This window comes from Ambystoma mexicanum, chromosome 4q, assembly GCF_040938575.1.
Source record: "Ambystoma mexicanum isolate Mex_15411 chromosome 4q, UKY_AmexF1_1, whole genome shotgun sequence".
NCBI lineage: Eukaryota > Metazoa > Chordata > Amphibia > Caudata > Ambystomatidae > Ambystoma > Ambystoma mexicanum.
This window is the reverse complement of record NC_090928.1, coordinates 918703271-918720079: the sequence shown is the minus strand read 5'-3', so window position 1 is coordinate 918720079 and position 16809 is coordinate 918703271. Positions and strand designations below refer to the sequence as shown.

The following is a 16809-nucleotide window of genomic DNA, read 5'->3' as shown; positions in this document are numbered from 1 at the left end:
AAAATAATGCGCTCCGGGTTGCCATCAGCATCACTAAAAGGGACCACATTTCAGCAGCTAGGAAGCAAGCCCACTGGCTCCCCATTAAAGAATGAGTCATCTTCTAAACACTGGCACTCTCACACAGGTGTATCCACAATACAGCCCCCTTGTACCTATCACACAGAATCACCAAACCACATACAGCCAGACCCACTAGAACCACATACACCCACTGAATCACAGTGCCCAAGATACTGTCACAATGTTCAAACTCCCCTTCATCCGAGGTGTTAGATTCCGTTGGAAATTTCCCTTCCTCCTCCTCACCTGAAATGCTGGGATCTGGTGACGGCTTCTTTTTCCTTCTTCTTTGTGGAATTTCTTTTTTTTGCAGGTAAGGTAAAGTCTATCACGAAAAGGAAGCCACCTTAGCTGCCTATTTGGCAGAAGAGGGACTTTGCTTCCGGGACAGCTGTTGTCTTCTCACAGCCCTTGATGTGTTGGTTCCTGGAATCTCTACCAACAGGAAGGTCTCCCTGCTAAAACTGAGCAATATGGGGAAATCCTTAGGCTAGTAACTATCATGTTGCTGGTTCGGACCACACATAACACATAGCAACCAAAGTCAGATCCTTCCCTCCAACTCTAATTTGAAGACCCACAAATATACCTTGATCATCTTTAATAACCCTAATTTGTTCGAAGCAGTGAGAGCAGCTGATCAAGATTGCAACTCCAGCCTTCTTCCAAGAGGAAAAGGCAAAATATTGATTGGGAAACCCTCTGCAACTTAGAGAGCACACTCGTCAGCTTTCTCGGGTAATTCAGCCCCTAAACATTTATTGATATTATTTTCATGTCACCCATCCTGAGTATATCTGCACTCCATATTTCACATTACAAACCAAGCCTTTCATTGAGGAAATCAAAACATTTCTGTTACCCAACCATGCGCCCCCATACGGCACACAATAGGTGTCACTGACTCCCAAGACACCGGGCCTCATTCCGAGTATGGCGGTAAGGGATAGCGGCCACCGCTAACGAGAGCGGTGGCGGTAATCCCTTACCGCCATACTCCGAGTTCCCTTAGCGCCATGGTGCTTTTAACACCTGCTTTTAGCAGGCGTTAAATACCATGGCGCTAAGGGACCTTGATGTTAATTACGCCACCGTAATTTACGGTGGCGTAATTGACGCCTTCCCCACTCCCATTATGCCCTATGGGGCAAGAATGGGAATGGGGAAGGGTAAATGGGGATTGGGGAATTACCGCCCCGCCAACCTTGGAATGGGGCGGTAATTCCGCCAACCACCAAGGCGCTGCCGGTCCGGGTACGGCGTCAACCAAGGCGTTAATAGCGCCATTGGTTAGCGCCGTACTCGGAATGAGGCCCGCATGTGTCAACCACAGACTAGTATTAAACAACCACCACTGTTTGAAACGCATCATAATGAGTACAGAGAAAAAACGAATTGACCCTGTTCAGGGTTTCCTTTGGGTCACAAAAACCTGAGTGAGGGCAGGTGCTCCTAATGCCCTAACAATCAGCAATGAATGCTAAACATACAACCTAATGGAACCTTGTCAGACATGTACTACAAGGGAACATCCAACCTCTGAGCACATAATATAAAACTCTTACCAGGAAGGAGGCAGCCCTGGCAGTCCTTCTTACCACTTCTTTCTCATCTGTCCATTGAGGGTCAGCTGCGATCCTTCCACTTGTCAGGCGTATCCTGGACCAGTCAGCTGAAGGGGCGCCCCGTTCTATTTCTTCGGACATCTGCAATCCGTCCTTCGGAATCTTCACAACTTCAACTGCTGCTTGGAGGGAGGTGTATTGGTGCTGCACACCATCAAGCTTGAAGTGAATATGGAAGGCGTACCCCCACCTAGACTGGTTGCTTTTTACTGGTCAGCGGCATCATCAAACCTCATTTTTATATAGTGCCCTGTGCCAGGTTTTGAACCAGGATTAGGGTAGTACGGTTAAACATAATTCCTTGTTGCATTCTAGTCTTCTGGAAAATTAGTACCTTGCTTTAAAAAAAATGAACTCTCATCGGGCCATCTGGAAGAAGATTTTGGCGCTGTTGAAAATTGGAGTAAACCCTATTTGTCTGATCAAGTGTGATATCTGTTCCCGTCGCTCCCAGTATTTCAAGAAAGAATTCTCAGACGTAAGTTTCTAAATCCTGGTCTGCAACATCCTGGGGAATCCCTCTGATGATGCCTCAATTCATTCAAGAAATAAACAGCATCATCCTACATGTTACATTATTTGAACAAAAGGGCAAACATACAATCAATACGAACTGTCCTACAACATGTATAGCTAAACAACACAGATAATGAATCCCTCATCTGTCCCCAGGTTTGTGTGCTTCTTCCAAGCAAACACGTGTCTCTATACAAGGGTCCTTGTCACAGAAAATGTAATTTAAATGTCTCCTATAATAGAAGAAGGCTTTGCAGGGTGATCCAATACCTCCCCTAAGCACTAGCCTGATGTTTCAGTGGAGTAACTAATTAGCTGCCTTCTTTAGGACCTCATCTTATTGCCACCTGACCCTTGCATATTGCCGGTCATTTCCTTATTTCCCAATTGGGCGTGTGATCTTCCTGGTCAGGTATTCTAGTTTCTTTCCAAGCACCCCTTCTGGATGGATATTAATCTAGGGCCTGGAGCCACCTCTGGGCTGGTTGTAGTACATCCAGGTAGTTTTATTCATCTCTTAGTGTAACCGCTTCTCCCCAGCTGCACATTGCAGCGCAAACGGTCATCGCGCCCTCTCTGCTGCGTCTCCGTTCATGGCAACCAACTCGTGGCTGGATTAATCGATGGCGTTTTGGTCTACCACGTCTCCTTGCTTACTTCCCAGTGCAATCCAAATTTCCTAACCTGCATTTATGTTGCTACACATTGTGGGCTAATTCCCAGAATGAAGCGTTTAGTTCTTGCACGGAGGAAGCAAACGTGTGAAATCCTCTCTCGTGGTTGGCTGTGTATCTAGATTCGGATTAGAGAGAGCATCCAAGCCCGTGGGACAACCCGAGGGCAGCTTTGGTTGTTGAAGCATGTCTTTAATGGAGGCACCAGATGATTTTTCCTTGGTCTTCTTAGCCTTCATAATGCGTTTGATTGTGGTATCTGTATGTCTAACAGGAGGCGCAACAAGACCCAGCTAGGCCACAACAATCTCAACAGCTTTAACACAGGAGAGGAGGACCGAGAAATGGAGGGCTGCCAAGATATTCGCAGTTCTTTAGGAATGCCTGTCACGGTCACAGTACCCCGCTAACCAGCCAGCAGAGGGAGCATCTTTAATGGCATCAATGGGTGAACCTCGGTATGGGTCAGTGAGCAATATGCTTATACATGGCAAAGCCCTTCCTCTCTTCTCCCCGACCTCTAGCCACACGCTATGGAGGCTTCCTCGACTATTAAGGAGTGTAGGGCCCAGAAGCCCCATACCTGTTCCAGCTCTGCAAGGGTTCTTCTTGCTGTCATCCTTAAAGGTGGAGGCAGTTGTGCTTCAGGTTTCCAAGGGAAGCCAGCCAGGGGCATGGGAGACCCATACAATCTGGAGGGGACATGGGACACATTGGGGACATTGACTAAAACACAACAAAAAAGTTTTAAAAAACAAAGAACTCGACTTTTGTCATGATCTCTGCTTCCAAAAGGTCAGGGATTTCCCAACTCCCTTGGAAGCAGATCCATAACCCAGGTTCCGAGTGCCAACCAGTCCCAATTGGGACCTTTTGGACCCAGTCCTGGCGCCAGTGGCACCAGGCTCATAAATATGCCCAGTCCCAGCGCTGGAAGCGCCGGGCTCATAATGCTTGGGTGGACTTACCTGCAGCAGACCATGCTGCTTACTTGCCTGCCAGTTGAGCCTCTGATCCTCTTCTGTTTGGAACTACTTTTCCTGTTGGGTGGGGCAGGAGCCACTCCCTAGATTCAGAACACTGGAACTCTTCTGGAAAGCAGGAACTCTTTTCTTACCTAGGCGTGGCTGTGGAAGGAGACACCTAAGCACTACAGGAGGCTATTTAAACCACACCCGATGGATGAATCTTGCTTTGCGTTATTCTGCATCCTCTGCAGCAGAACGCTCATCGTGTCTTCTGCATCTGATCCTGGGCCTAAGGAAAAAGGCTTACCATCCTGAATCCAGTCTTCAGCAACACCTATAAAGACAAGAAAGAACAGGTTAGCATTACGGTCTTCAGTGACAGTTCTTCACTTACCTGGTCCCTCGGCTGTCACCAACGCCTCGCGCTTCATTCCGGCATCTGAAAGACAAAGGCTTACCTACTCTTCGTGCGCTCCGGAGGTCTTCACACTGCATTCCGGCATCTGAAAGACAAAAGCTTACCAACTCTTCGCACGCTCCGGAGGCCTTCGGCGCTGCATCCCGCATCTGAAAGACAAAACAAGGTGCGTTTAAAGACATTGGGGAACTTTAATACTCACGTGCCATTACTCCTTTCCACATCTAACCCAGTGGGTATTCCGGCACCCTGCAGCCGCTCCGAACTTGTACCTGCAAAATAAAAAGACAGTTAGAGCGCATCGTGAAGCAGGCAACAAGCGCTTACTTACGTGCTTCCAGGCGCTTCTATTCATCACACGGGCTCCATCTTCAACTCACTCCAGCCCGTCATCCGCCATCGCCGGAACCCTGCAAAACAAGAAACATCATTACTAAAGACTTTAAAGACATTAGAATTACTCGAAACTTACCGTTCGTGCAGTAAACGACGGACAGCAGTCCTCTGAAGTCAAGAGGCCTGCTCCCCTTATCCAGTGAAGAAACTGGTTACAGCACCCTGCCCCGAGTCAGATGGAGAGAACGGCGTTCACTTACCTAAGGTGAGAGCGTTAACCTTTGGGGTTCTACAGGAGAAGAGAAAGGGAAGAAGAGAGAGACATTCAATAACCCAGTTCCTTAATCCCATATTTTCTATCTGCAGACATCTTACCCTTCGAGTCAAACATACAGTGCACAAAGGTCCAGCCCAAAGAGCCAGCCGTTTGTTACACATCACCTTTGAAGATACGGTATACACCCAGTCAAGACCGGCGCCTCTACGGGAATTAGGTGAGCGTTACAACTTTTCACTAAATTGAAACTGCAGTTTGCATTAAATTACATATTCATCACTGTATAAAACAAGAGAAAAGAAGGAGAGAAAACCGAAGAAAATTAAGAAAATGAAAAGCAGTTCAGAGTATAAAATCCTCCCAGTGATGGACCTTTAGATAGATCTTTTATAATACTCTCACTTGCGTTTGAAGTGCAGATGCTTTATGGCGTTTTGCCAACCCTTCCTATCCTATGCCACTTGAACCCTCAATGATGGAACATGAGTGTGCCCCTTTACAGCAGTGTATGAACTAGAATCATACCTTGGCACCAGGGTATTCACTGGATTTACATGGATAGCGGAACAAGTGCTCTTTTGAATCACAAGGCTCTGCTTTATTTTATTCTGGGTCACCCAGATGGCTTATGGTGGGCTCTATTAAAACTTGTCTACAACTCATTATTCAGCTGGTGGTGGGTACCAAAAATGCAGTTGCATCCCTATTTTAAAACCAGCGTTGGCAACGCCAACCGTTTGAACTTTAATGTAGACATGGAAAAGGCCCTTACCAAGCACTGCCATAGTGGTATTAGGTACCCACTGATGGTAGCAGCTGCAAAATGGTGCAAGTACCTGAAGTTTTAATAGCAGTGCCTGGCAAATGCCCATTACGTATAGACAAGCAAACACTTGCCATTGCTGGTTTTTAGCAGGACTTCAGTGAAGGAAATGCATAGTGCTAATAGAGTGATTGATTGATTTTTGATTGATTGCTTGTTTATTTGTATATCGCCTATGCACAATGTGTTTCAAAGTGCTTCAAAGGGGGGCGGGAGCATGGGAGAAATACAGTTAGATTCCTACAGGTCCTTGAAACAATTAAGAATGTGAAGAATAATCGATCATAATCAGTCTGATGACATTTCAGATAGTGCAAGTGCAATGAACAATTAAGGAGAAAAAAAATGGAAGAAGATATCCCTGGATAAGACATTTGTATTACACCAGTAGTATGTTCCCAGCTCCAATTAAGTTCTTAACTACACAGGGCTTTTTAGTAAACATGCCTAAGTCAGTGGCTTTGTCTAAACCAGAACTGGCATTTTATGTGCCCTTTATAGATCATTCTAGTGTATTTTTAAAGGAATAGGTTATGGCGTAAAATGAGCCTGCGCCCCGCGTGGCATCCATCCACCAAAAACCCATGAAAGTTGCTAATATAGCCCAAATAACATGATGCTGTGTCGCAAGGCAAGATGCCACGCACCCTGGCACCAGCTCCCACTACAGGACAGGTCAGAGGTCAATATATACCTGATTTAAGGTTAGTCCTGACTTCAGACCTAGGCTGCAGGTAGGATTGAGTGAAAAGGGAGTTGATGCAGGTACAGCCTGCTGTGACTGTCTCTTCCTCGAGAGGAACCAGCCAGCAGCGCAGATGACACTGGGGCAGTGGGAGAGCAACCAGCCCGAGCTCCCACGTTCCCTCTAATAAATCCTCCCCATGCCGGCCTGCACCTGGGAGAGTGGGGCCACTTTGTGTATTATCAGGCCCAATCAATGTGCAGACAGATATGGTGTAGTGTATATATCTGCAATTATTTCAACAAAAAACTTCTAATCGTCCTAGTGCAGGCCTCGTGAGCATGGATCAAGCGTTAGAAGAAGACACATTCGTGACTGCACTGTTTATCTGGGAACATGAGGCGAGGCACCATTCTTCCTTGTACAAATCTCCCCTCTGTACTCTTCTCTACTCCACATTCTCATCTGCTCTACACCCTTTTCTCCCAAGTCCCTTCCCTGCACCCCACATCGTCACTCCTCTGACACACTGCCCTCTGCACTTTCTCACTTGTCTGTACTTCTCTCTCATTTGCAAAACCCAAAGCACCTCCTGTGCCATTTCTGCCCTACACCACTCTACCTGTGCTCTGGTCTTTCCTGCACCCCTCTCTCCCCTGCACACACTGATCACCCTGTGCTGCAAAACATCCCTATCTTTCACATGCACTCTTTTCTTGTTCTCCACTCCCTTGGTCCCCTCTTTTTCTGTCCTCTGCACCCTTTCCACCTTTTTTCACTTTGCAGTTCCACACTCTACTGCACCCCAGTCCCTTGCTTCCCATTCCCCCATGGCCAGCACCCCACAACTCTCATCTACACTTACTCAGCACTTTCTCCTCAGTCTTCAGAGTTCCCTTGATATCCTGGCTTACATTTCACAGGTTTTCTCTTGCACGCCTTGCATGACCAACCACTCCATTTAGCTTCTCCGAATAAGCTGAAACAGGCATGCCAGATCCATGATCGTAAAAGGGCCCATTGATACCTGCAAGCATTAACTCTTAAGAAATAGTCAGGAGCATGGATATTTGGAAGGGGGGACAGACACAGAAGTCACTAAATCCACCTACTGCCGAGGCTCTACCCCCAAAATCTGATTGCACTGCGACCACTCAAGTACGCTGACAGAAACAACCAGGCTGAATAAAATAGGGTGAAGCTTAGCCAAGACCTACAGAAGATTAGTACTTTATTTCTTTTAAGAGATGCACAGGATGGGCACCAACAAATGGTTTATTTTGGGCTGGGACAGAGTTCAGGTCTGTGCTGGTAATAGTTTGCTTTATGGAATATAATAACACTTTGGTCATAGCGCTTCATGCTAAATGCTTTCAGCTTCTAGGCAATGTAATAACAGGTATTATTACCCTCATTTGAACAACACTGAATTTAAGAAAGGTTAAGTGGATCCTGCTGCTGGGTTTGAACTAGCGAAATGTAGGTATCCCTCATGTCAGAGACCAAGCTTTAGGTGTGGTACCATCCAAACTTCCAGCAGGTGTTGGTGGGAAGATGTGAAGTGGTGTGCCTTAAGTGAGGCCTACTGATATTAGAGTATACATCAAGTGTTTTCCCTTGCCTACCTTAGACATTACTGTGGAAAAGAGCACACATCCCACGTAGCGGCACTTCTTGAGATTGGCCCATCCTCATTTTACTTTGTATGGTTTAATGATGATTTCGTATACAATGTCAGGCTGATATCTCAGGCAGTGTCTGCACTTTGCAAGCCAGGCCTGGGGTACAGGGACATCTGGGAGAAAATTCAGTCTTCGTTTGTTTACTTGGGATCACCTAGATCACCTAGAAGTGACTCAGTTGGCAGTGCAGACTATAACAAAATGCCTCAATCGTAAATGTTATAACAGAGTTTATTGTTGCTCCATGTGTGCTAAGCATGTTGAGTGAGTGTGAAGAAGGACAAAGTGTCACAGCAATAGATGTCACCTCCAGCTGGGGGACCGGGTCTCATTTTGGGAAGCAGTTATAGATGCATAGAATGTGTAATGTTTTTTGCAGAGAAACGTATCAGGTACAGTCAGCGTGATCCAACTCTAAGGAAATAAACTAGAAACAATATCAAAGTAACCTGACGGTTTATGGACACTAGTATAGTGTAAGCAGCAAAAATAATCGTCACGCCCTTCTCCTTAAAAAAGGCAATACATAATATATTAAACGGTGTTGCGGCATTTGTATAGAAACTGCATGTACATGTCAATATATACTGGCTCCTATTGTGCACCCTTGATCCTCTGCTGTATAGGTGAATGGCCTCTGTATTTTTTTGTGTGGCCTTGCAAGCCCGTGTTGGCCAATTCTTGGAGCTTAAATATGACCCCTGGCTGCCCATCAGTAAGGAACGAACTAAGAGCCGTTCCAAAAATGTGATGTTCCTCTTTGGCAGGGGCTTTGGCACACTTTCATGAATTTAAAAACATGAGGGCGGCACTGGCAGGGCCTCAGGTTTTTCAATTCATGAAAGTGTGCCACTGCCAATGTCAGATATACAGTTTATAAACACGCACAGAACGTTGCAAACTGATCAGGGAATCTTGGCCTCTTAATGTTTCATTGAAACATTAAGAGGCCAGGATTCCATGATCAGTTTTGCAATGCGCTGCGCATGTATATCTGACATTGGCACAGCCGCACATTCCCTCCAATAAATCCTGCCCATAGCGCCCTGCACCTCAGAAAGGAGGGGGGCACTTGACTGAATTACCTTATGGTAGCTGCTGCCTGCTCAGCCTGTTCTCACTCTGTCTCCCTCGATAACAGACACGCTGTCATGAGCAGAGTCACTGCAGCACGCGTCGCTGCCTGGCTTCTCCTTCGTTCTGAAAACCGAAAGCTGAGACTGCACAGCAGTGCACTGCGCAGGCAGGGCATGTGCAGTTTGTTTGTTCCCTGGTCTGGGCATGTTCATTATGCGCAGGCGCGGGGCAGCAGCAGAAGTTGCAGACAATCATTCTACTGTAAGCTTGCAAAAGTAGACTCTACTTTAACTTTTGCAAGCTTACATGCAGTGGCGTAACACTACCTTTGGGGGCCCCCCTGCAAGTCTTGCTCAGGGGGCCCCCTCCAGTTCAGCAACAAATCGTGGGTCGCGCCACACTCTGGGATGGCCTAGATTACCACGCTTGCGCAATACCCACGAGCGTGCTGCTTCAAGGGTACGCTGCACACTGTGCTTGGAGCAGCATAAATAGGTGTGTGTTTTAATTCATTAAACAGCACACTTTCTGAGAACAATTGGATAAAAAGCCAGAGCGTTTGTAATTGTTTTCTAGGGTAACACCAGTCCAAAAATCCATTACATGCATGTCACCAACAGTGTACAGGAACATTAATGCTTTCATTAATGGAATTCTTTGCTATTAAAAATGACATGCCGCAATGAAAACATGTCCAACTGGCTTTACAATGCAGAACAGTCTAGACACGTAATAACATATTACAGTAAAGCACGGCAGGCAACATTTAGACATACCTAGACTGGTTGCACCAAAATGGCAGTCAAAGCAATAACACTTATCATGGTTATTTTATCACAGATGCCCAGAAAAAGATGCAATCCCACAGTAAGAAATGGCTAGACTGGCAGCAACCAAAAACCAGTCTACCCAGGTAATTGCACTTAGCAGGACTGCTTAATCTGCGATGCCCAGTTAAAGAAAATCAAGCCAAACTAAGAAATGACTAGACTGGCTGCACCAAAATGCCTCTCTAGCCACTAATACCACATATCATGCCTGCTTAGCCTGGAGATAGATTACCATTATGATTTATCCCACATTCCCTGCCTCCCACACATCTCCCCTCCCTCCAATCACCTGCACCAACCCCCTAAATCAGCACATCGGCCCATAATTACCTCCAGGTCCCTCTTCCTAGTCCCAGTGCTGACATATGAGACACCTTCCCTCATACATAAGTACAAGGACGAGGAAGAGTGGGGCTAGAAAGTGCCTCATACAAAAGTACTTGGATGAGGAAGAATGGGGATACGAGTAATGAAGATTATCAATAAGTAATCATGGCATTAAACACAAGCAGTGGCACAACACCATTGATCTGACTGGGCTTTAGTCCTCTTCCCCCGCTCCTTGAAAATGTGGGCCATGTTGACTCGACCTGGCTGACCTACAAATCCGTTGCCGGACAGAACAGGACACAGATGTTAAACGGCACCTGTGTTTGTTCCTAAATGCCCAGCAAATACTAATGTAAAGCATTTCACTGTTTGTTTTTAGGCAGTTGAAATCATGATATGGGTTCAGTACTTGCATGCCAGGGGAGTGATTGGAAGGGTAGAGAGGGGACAGGAGACCGCTCATTCTCACAGCAGTCCATAAGTGGGTGCTGTCAGACTTAAAAGAGAGAGGTAACATTGAAGCTGCATTTGAAGGGTTAGCGGTCTCCCGAAATGTAGGTTTTGTTGAGCCCCTGAACACAAGCACACACACCATTAACCATACACATACACGCACACACACGCACACCCAGCCACCCATACAATTAAGTGTGCACCCTTTCACCATACAGGCACTACCAGGCAGCCACCCATATATTTAAGTATTTACCTTTTTACCGTACACTCACACACGCACACTCAGCCACCCATACATTTGAGTGTGCACACTTTCACCATACACTCACAAAGGCATATCCAGGCCGCATCATGCACTCACTCATTAATGCACATTAGATTATATACATGCATATACACACACTTACATTCAGGCACGCACATTTAAAGAAAATACATTTTCTTACCTTTAACCCGTTGGTCCAGGGAACAAGACCTTCAGCTCCCTGCAGTAGCCAGGAATGCTTGTTCCCGTCATCTGCAGAGGATCGAGAGGCCCCCGTGTCAAGGGGTGGAGGGGAGTCCCATTACTTCAAAAAGAAATGGTGACTTCATAAAGAAATTATGTCCATTATAGGACCAAACCGGAACAGAAAGAATTTTGTTATGAATGCAGAGTTACTGCAAACATAAACTATCGGCCTCATAAGTGTGGTGGTCCGGAAACAAAAGTGCTGGTAAGATTTCCAGCACCCTTGTTTCCGGACTGTCACACTCAGAGTATGCCTGCTGGGACCGCTGCACCTGTCAGGTCTGACCCTGGCGGGTGCAGCGGCCCCAGTAAGCGGACTCATCACAGAAGCACAGGCACCAATAGTGGGAATGCCGGTGTTTCCGTGAACCCATGGGGACTAACATTTTCCGGCACCTAACTTCCCAGTCTGCCAGGACTTGTAATGTCCCAGTAGCACCTGGAAGCTAGGTGTCGGAAATGGTATTACGAGGTTGGCGTCAACTTGCCGGTCACACCGGCCGTTAACCACAGACTTCGTAATGAGGCCCTATTTCTTTTTGAAGTCATAGGGCTCCCCGCCCCATGCCTTGGAGGCCACTAGCCGTTAGGCTTCCACGTCATGAAGTGGGGGAGTGCTCTGACTTCATAAAGAAATAGAATCTTTTTTTAGTCACTCTGCCTTCATAAAGAAATAATTTCTGTAAAAAAAGAAATCTTTATAAAGACAGAGTGACTTCAAAAAGAAACTTATTTTTTTTCTGTTTTGACATTTATTTTGTACAATAAATATTTTTTTTTAAAAATATATATATTTTGTCTGAGGGGCCCCTATCAGGACATGGACGGGATCCCACACACCACAGGGGCTGCGGGGGCCCCAGTTACGCCAGTGCTTACATGACAGTTGTATTTTACGGCAGTGACACAAATAATCTGGGGGGGATAAAAGCTATTATATCCCCCCACTTCAAATTGTGGGGGGATTTGTCCCCCCCGCCTCCCCCATGTCCTACGCCCATGGAGCCAGCTGTACCAAAATCAGCAAGTACAGTCACAGACGTCTCCCCACAGTGCACGGGCGTTTGAACGTATTTGCAGTGTAAGGTAGTAGCTCCCCAGTCTCGTTGTGCAGGCCGCTCACTGATCTGGAGTCGCTGTGGCTTCCTGTGCAGCACGTCAGTGCTGTGATGGATGGTCACCAGTCGGACAGCTGCACATCCAAGCCCAAGACGGGTGCACGAAATAGTGTGTCAGGATAGCGTAGCTAGGTGGGTTCCAGGCAAAGGGGGGCGGTTACAGTGGCATGAGGGGGGTTCTCGATTAGGTGAGGCTAAGGACTGCAACCGCCACCGTTCTGTGATCCGTGGCCCGCCATGTTGGTGCATCCTGTGGCGAGAGAAATATTCTGCTCTCTCACAAATTGAGCTCATTCACTACACTTCAGACCATCTCCTCGTATTCCCCGTGGGTTCTGACCCCGGTCCTCGAATTTCAGCAAAGTATGATCAAAACGAAGGGCCACTAAACTGTGTTCTCAACTGCAGGGCTGCAGAACTATCAGTACTTATGACGCCATCAGCCTCCACCCAGGCCATGTCCCACCCATTAGGACCTCTTATGGGGCATTCTAAAGATTAAAGCCACCCCTCCCACCTACCCACGACTCAGTGCACGCAAGTGCAAGTTCAACCTCTTCCTACACTTTTATTTTAAAACAAAACCATTCCCGGACAGTTTCTTTTACAAATAAAAATATAGGAAAGGTGAATCTTAATTAAAAATCTAGAGGGGCACCACTTCCATCCGCTCCCACCTTCTTCGACCACTGCTATGAATTCATTGTACGAAATAAACGTAACTGAGACTGCGCAGCCAGTTCTGATGGCCGAGTTCATCACCAAAACTATTGATGATTAATCTACAGTTTAAGGTTTCGCACCGGATTCTGTCGATCACTGAAAGTGCGCATGTACCCAATCTGCGCCACTTTCAAGGCCCGATTCTGCTCCTGGTACACCGGAAGAAGTTGTGTCTGGTAAAAAGCACCAGTTCCTCTTCCAGCTGTGGCCGTCTAGTTTGCACTGCTGTGCCGAGTATGGCCCAGATGACCTTGCAGAATGTGGCGCGGCAAAGGAGCTTCTGCGTGCACATCAGGCGAAACATGTCTCTGGCAGGAAAGCCGCAATGTAAAGAAAATGGCGCTGCCTGTGACTTTGACATTTCTGCTGCTTAGCCCCAAGTTAATAGAAAACACCTCTGTAATTTAGTGCCCCTTTAAATGGGGGCGTGTTGAATCCTGACAAGACGCGGGTGATCACAGCGTCATGTATGTTAATAAAAGGGGACACTGCAGGCACGTGCGGCACTGCAGTGAAGACCCAGTTAGTGGCGACTCCTGACTCCTGTTTTCATTTGTGTCCTGTCTCACTGTTTCAGTCCTGTGTTGACCACCGAGCCAGGCGTGTGCGGTGGGTGCCCCCAGCACATGAGCGATCCCTGGTGATCCAGGGACCAGAGGGTGTACCTTCTGGCTTGGTCTGCTGCGTGTCCGCAGCCTGGCGTAACTGTCTGGTGCTCCCAACAACTATGTCCTGCTCCTGTGACATGGAAGCTGGGACATAGCAATGTCCTTTCTCTGGCCAAAAGCAACCTTTGGGCACAGGTAGCTCAATACATGTTCCCTTTATGATATGAACACCGCTTATGCTGAATTGCCACAAACAAGCCTGGTGCCGCGATTAAACATTCAACTTTCATTCAGATACTGTGGCGTCATAAGAGGCATCAGTACCATAAGTCGGCGGACATGTTGCGCACTTGGCTTGTTGCCATGTGGTACAGCGTGCTTCCTGTTTACTTTAGGAATTTTGCCTTTGACTTTATGACGAAATAGAACGTGGCAGCATCGTTCTACTTTATTTCAATTAAGAGTACATCATCATCGGGCCCTCAGAATTGTGAGCGATGCTTGCCCTGTGGCATGGAAACCAATATTTTATTTGTATTTATTTGTTGTTTGCTTGTTAGGTGCTTATACAGGAAATACATTCAGTTTCAAAGCGCCCACAGGGCAGAAGGGAGGGAACATTGTATAGCAGTACAATTAAATACAAAAAATACAGAGGGGGAAGGGATGGCTGAATCTATTATGCCCGCTGAATATTCAGAACGTGCAAATGCAGGAAGGAAGAGGGCAGTGGGGAAGGTGCTGTGGTGTCCGTGCTGGTGGGTGAGCCACAGATGAAGTGCATGGTATGGTAAGTGCTATGCGGCCAGGAGCCGCGTTGGGAGGAAAGTGCAATTCTATGCAATTGAAATGACTCATTCATAAATGTGTTAGGCCGGAGGTTCAACACAATTAGGAATGTGTAATACCTATGCATAAACACGGAACCTAACTACTCCTATAACCAAGATCATATAACTGCACACCCACCACAGCAACAAATTGCCTGGTAGCAGATTGGCAATTTCCGCGTTGTCAGCACCATTTTCGTTACACAACGATTTTGCAGTTTATTGATGAAAATGGTACTGACAACACATGGCGGTCACTTTGCCAGTGGACAGTATTTTTCTGGCCTCCGTGACGATGCAATTCACAAAAACGTCTGTGCCGCCATTCGAATCATTGCCGTTCCCAGCCAGACCTCATAAACGCGTGCAATCACTGTAATACATAAGCAGCCGCTGCTGATGCAAGTACGGCAGCCCAGACTCGGGCTCTTCATTTCTGAAATGTGCGAAACATTTGCTTGGTTCAGAAATCACAGAAGCATTTGTGGTGATGCAGTGATAAAACCGCTGACACAGATGGGCCTCATTACGAGTTTGGTGGTAATTTGGAAGAAAATATGCTTAATGACTGCCCTACTGCCAAACCCGATTACCGTTACCAGCCCTTTGTCCTCTGGAGTTACTGTGGGATTACAAGTGGTGGCAGGGTGGTGTAATACTGAGTCTGTAAGACTCCATGGCAAATTTTTGTGGATTTACTGGGTGGTAAATTCTGTTTTTTGGTGGTAAAGTGCAGGATTTACCTCCAGCAACAAGCTTCAGTTGAATCCGGCACTTTTCCTCCACACATCCACCAAAACCTATAATTTGGCAGTGTCGGAAAAACTGTGGTAATTCCGTTGTTGCCCAAAAAGTGGTGTTAACAGATGTACTGCAATTATTTTCCGGCACTGCAAACTGGTAATTGGGCCCTAGTCTTGTGTGCAGTTAGTGTAAGTGCAACTGTATGAAATAGTTTTCACTTCACAGAGACGAGGAAAGCCTCGAAACTGAACTGTCAGCTATCGCCTTTTGGCTAAATAGAATTTGAAACGGTCTGTGAACCAGTTTTAATCCCGCGTACTGCATTTCTGGTGCCATATTACAGGCATAATCGTTTTGGGAAAAATGGCACAAATAAAAATTGCTTGCTTTAGGTTTCGCCATATTTTACCACTCGCATCATTTGCAATTTCTGCAATTACTCTTGAAGCAAAGACACTTGCTTAGAGGACAGTAAAGAACAAGTAATGACTGAAGCAATAAGTAGGTAATTTCGAGCTGCTTTTGCGCCCTGGAGCATGAATAATGTTAGGAGTTCCATAGCTTGTTAGCCTGAAGTGAGGAACACGAACCTCATATTGTCATTAACTGACTGCAGTGATCTGTGAGGGAGTTAGAGAATCAGCCGGGGGAGAGTAAGGATGGTTTTGTGCCATGAACATCTTTATGAATTAAACCGAGATATTTTACCTTCCCTCCGTTCAGCACAAATAACCAGTTCAGTGAGGGAAAAGGCCAGGGACTGGTAACCAGTGCTGTGAGGTGAAAGTCAGGGACTGGTAACCAGTGCAGTGAGGCTAAGGCCATGGACTGGTAACCATTTCAGTGAGGCTAAGGCCAGGGGCTGGTAACCAGTTCAGTGAGGAAAAGGCCAGGGACGGGTAACCATTGCAGTGAGGTTAAGGCCAGGGACTGGTAACCAGTGCAGTGAGGCTAAGGCCATGGACTGGTAACCATTTCAGTGAGGCTAAGGCCAGGGGCTGGTAACCAGTTCAGTGAGGAAAAGGCCAGGGACGGGTAACCAGTGTAGTGAGGTTAAGGCCAGGGACTGGTAACCAGTGCAGTGAGGCTAAGGCCAGGGACAGGTAAGCAGTGCTGCAGTGAGGCTAAGGCCAGGGATGGGTAACCAGTGCTGTAAGCCAAGGCCAGGGACTGGTAACCAGTTCAGTGAGGCTAAGGCCAGGAACAGGTAACCAGTGCTGCAGTGAGGCTAGGGCCAGGGAACCATTGCAGTGAGGCTAAGGCCAGGGACTGGTAACCAGTGCAGTGAGGCTAAGGCCAGGGACTGGTAACCAGTTCAGTGAGGCTAAGGCCAGGGACTGGTAACCAGTTCAGTGAGGCTAAGGCCAGGGACGGGTAACCAGTTAAGTGAGGCTAAGGCCAGGGACAGGTAACCAGCACAGTGAGGCTAAGGCCAGGAACAGGTAACCAGTGCTGCAGTGAGGCTAGGGCCAGGGACGGGTAACCAGTGCAGTGAGGCTAAGGCCAGGGACTGGT

General features: G+C 47.0%; 1 protein-coding gene across 4 annotated transcripts in view; it reads left to right on the top strand.

Annotated features, from left to right (window-relative positions):
• Positions 1-16809, top strand: part of MTA3 (metastasis associated 1 family member 3) — a 1736304-nt gene that overhangs the window by 1343154 nt on the left and 376341 nt on the right. The gene's annotated exons all lie outside the window — the stretch shown is intronic.